This window comes from Colobus angolensis, unplaced genomic scaffold (assembly GCF_000951035.1).
Source record: "Colobus angolensis palliatus isolate OR3802 unplaced genomic scaffold, Cang.pa_1.0 Scaffold221, whole genome shotgun sequence".
In the NCBI taxonomy this organism is placed as follows: domain Eukaryota; kingdom Metazoa; phylum Chordata; class Mammalia; order Primates; family Cercopithecidae; genus Colobus; species Colobus angolensis.
In genome coordinates this window covers 305,114-308,917 of record NW_012115389.1, presented here as the reverse complement: position 1 = coordinate 308,917, position 3,804 = coordinate 305,114, and the positions used below count along the sequence as shown (strand labels likewise).

Sequence of the window (3,804 nt, the reverse complement as noted above, 5' to 3'; positions counted from 1 at the left end):
GGCCAACAAACATATGGGGGGAAAAAGCTCAATATAACTGATTATTAGAGATATGCAAATCAAAACCACAATGAGGTACCATCTCACGCCAGTCAGAATGGCTAAATGGCTAAATGGCTAAAAAAGCAAAAAACAACAGATGTTGGCAAAGTTGCTGAGAAAAAGGAACACTTTTACACTGTTGGTGGGAGTGCAAATTAGTTCAACCATTGTGGAAAACAGTGTAGCGATTCCTCAAAGAACTAGAGGCAGAAATACCATTTGACCCAGCAATCCCTTTTACTATACCCAAAGGAATAGAAATCATTCTATTATAAAGATATACGCACATGTATGTTCATTGCAGCACTATTCACAGTAGCAAATACATGGAATCAACCTAAATGCCCATTAGTGATAGACTGGATAAAGAAAAGGTGGTCCATATACACCATGGAATACTATGCACCCATAAGAAGGAAGGAGATCACGTCCTTCGTCGGGATATGGATGGAGTTGGAAGCTGTTATCCTCAGCAAACTAATGCAGAAAGAGACAACCAAACATGTTCTCAGTGAGAGGTGAATGATGAGAACACATGGACACATGGGAGCTGACAACACACACTGGGGCCTGTCAGAGGAGGGTGCTTGGGGGAGGAGGAGCATCAGGAAGACTAGCTAGTGGATGCTGGGCTGAATACCTATGTGATGGGTTGATCTGTGCAGCAAACCCCCATGGTACACATTTACCTATGTAACAAACCTGCACATCCTATACATGTACCCCCGAACTTAAAATAAAAGTTGAAAAAAATACACATTTTGGTTAAAGAACAGGTCAAGCTAAAGAAGAACAAATTCTAAAGTGTGGCTGATGAACACTAGGCTTGCCCAGTGCTCTGTCAAAAAAGGGAACCTTGGTCAATCGACTGGGAAACACTGCTTATTAAATTTCTCCAAAATAAAAAACTCTCCCCACCTTGGAGATTTACAACACTTGTTAACATATTAGCAGCCCTAAGAAATCGTTCAATGGAGGCCAGGCATAGTGGCTCACACCTGTAATCCCAGCAGTTTGGGAGACTGAGACAGGCAGATCACTTCAGCCCAGGAGTTCAAGACCAACCTGGGCAGCATAGCAAGACCCCAAATCTATTTTCTAAAAAGAAAATTAAAAAAAAATTTTTTAAAGAAATCCTTCAATGGAGAACTTTTTTTTTTTGCTTAACTTTTTAATCTTTCTCTCTCTTCTCTTTTTCTCCTCTCTCTGCCTCAAGTGCGTCCTTTAACTTCATTTAAGACTCTCTTCAGGCCTAGTGTACTCATCTAAAATGTAAGAGCTCAGACCAGATGAAGTCAGTGGCTCCCATTCTAGTTTAGCATTCCAGGTTCCCAGTCTTACTTTAGAAAAATTAAGCAATTGAAGCATTTGATGTTATTGCCTTGAAACCCAGCCAAATAAATAATCATCAGCTATTACTGAACTTCAAAGTATTCTGTATGATTGATTAATGTGATATGAAGTGATACTGAAATCACTGGTGCATTTATGAATACCAAGAAAAAAATTTATAACTTTTTTCAAAGCAACTTAGCATAAATCTTAAAAGATGGCAGAAAAAAAAATGCCAGACACTAGACTGAACAAAAAGGCGTTAGTTCAGACTCTAATGTTTCCAGGAAACAGGAAAAGAAGTTTTTAAATTACATTTTAAAAATTTGCCAGGTGCAGTGGCTCATGTCTGTAATCCCAGCCCTTTGGGAGGTCAACGGGGGAGAATCACCTGAGGCCAGGAGTTTGAAACCTGCCTGAGCAACATGGCAAGACCCTGTCTCTAAGAATTTATTTTTTTTAATCAACTGAGAGTAATATTTCTAAGTAACCATTCACAAGAACAACTATGTCAGCCAGGCACAATGGCTCACACTTGTAATATCAACACTTTGGGAGGTTGAGGCAGGAAGATCACCAGAGCTCAGGAGTTTGAGACCAGCTTGGACAACAGAGTGACACTCTGCCTCTACAAAACATAAAAAAATTAGCCAGGTGTGGTGGCACATGCCTGTAGTCCCAGCTACTGAGGAGGCTGAGGTGGGAGGATCACTTGAGCCCAGGAGGCTGCAGCGAGCCATGACCGTGCCACTGCACTCTAGCCCGAGTGACAAAGCCAGATCCTGTTGCCAAAAAAAAAGAAAGAAAGAAAGAAAAGAAAAGAAAAAAGGAAGAAAGAAAGAAAGGAGGGAGGAAGGGAGGAAGGAAGGAATCTAAAAACTAAAAAAAAGAACATTTTTTTTAATGAATTCCTAGATTCGTCATGCAAAAAGAAAGTGAATTTTTTTTTCATGAATTCTCTAGTCATTTTCCTCCCAAACAGCTCAGCACTAGCTTAGTGGCAAATTCACATGCTTCCAAAAAATGCGGGAGCAAATTAGAAAAGACTGGATCACCTGACATCAGGAAATGCTCATCTGAGCTCAAATCAGGAGAGTCTTTGGTTTGAATCTTTGTTTTCGTTCAGCAAACTCCAAAGTACTTTCCAGCCCCACTCCGGCCTCCATGCTGTCAAAACTTCTTACTAGTTTGTAGCTAACCTGAAGCTGCCATCTGTGAAAATAGAGCACAACCTACCTCCGTCCCAAGGAGCACTCTCTCAGTCCCATGGCAAGAAGACAGTGAGAAGACTACGTGTGGGCTTAGAACAACTGAAATTCAGTGTTACCCACCAGATTACTTCCTTATAAGGACAATCTTCTCGGATAGAGCACAGCAGTGACCAACAACAACAAATGCAAAATCCAATTTAAAAAAAAACACATATGAGACAAAAGAGATCCAATTCAAGACACTCCCCCAAAAGAAAATGGGGAGGGAAACAACTTTCCTTTTAACAGAATACCAGCAGGACCAACAGGACTTCTATAATTATAGGCTCTTTTTTTTTTTTTTTTTTGAGACAGGATCTCTCTCTGTCACCCAGGCTGGAGTACAGCGGCAAAATCACAGCTCACTATATAGCCTCAACCTCCTGGACTCAAGGAATTCTCCCACCTCAGCCTCCCGAGCAGCTGAGAACACAGATATGTACCATCACACCCAGTTAATTTTTTTTATGATTGGTAGAGATAAGGTCTTGCTATGTTGCCCAGGCTGATCTAACTCCTGGGCTCAAGCAATCCACCCGCCTCACCTCCCAAAGTGCTGGGATTACAGCCATGACCCCCACGTCTGGTCAGTCTCTTTTTCAACTAACAGTCTGCCTAAAGAAGTTGTCTTACATTCAACTTTAAAACCAATCCAAGCGCTTTTTCTTACAGCACCCCTCACAAGTATGTTCAGCTGTGGGCCTTCCTAAGTTCTTATTCTCTCTTGAATTTGTCAGGACACCTCACTTCCAGTCTTTCGAGAAGCAAAATAGTCTGGCTTAGTGGTCGACACAGCATTTTCTACAGCCTACTGTCAAAGGCAAAACCTTAGCAAAGGAATTATTTCCTTCCATATTTAAAAATGTTGGAGGAGGTAGCTAGGCAGACATGAGCAGGGCAGGAGAGGGCTCCTTCCTATCCCAGGGATGTCAGGCAACTGTCAAGTGATGGTCAGGCAGTTGTTAAACTGTCTCTCTAAAATAATAATTCAGGAGGTCGAGGTGGGTGAATCACTTGAGATCAGGAGTTTGAGACCAAGTTGGCCAACATGGTGAAACCCCATCTCTACTAAAAATACAAAAATTAACCAGGTATGGCGGCATATGCCTATAGTCCCAGCTACTTAGGAGGCTGAGGCAGGAGAATTCCTTGAACCCAGGAAGCGGAGGCTGCAGTGAGC

General features: G+C 41.8%; 1 protein-coding gene across 2 annotated transcripts in view; it reads right to left on the bottom strand.

Annotated features, from left to right (window-relative positions):
• Nucleotides 1-3,804, bottom strand: part of IPCEF1 (interaction protein for cytohesin exchange factors 1) — a 206,556-nt gene that overhangs the window by 177,329 nt on the left and 25,423 nt on the right. The window contains exon 1 of one of the 2 annotated variants that reach the window (XM_011943741.1): nt 2,611-2,671. The exons of the other annotated variant lie outside the window; for it this stretch is intronic. The gene's annotated coding sequence lies outside the window, so the exon portion shown is untranslated. Of the gene's footprint in view, nt 1-2,610; nt 2,672-3,804 lie in introns of those variants that run through there. 2 annotated transcript variants of the gene reach the window in all.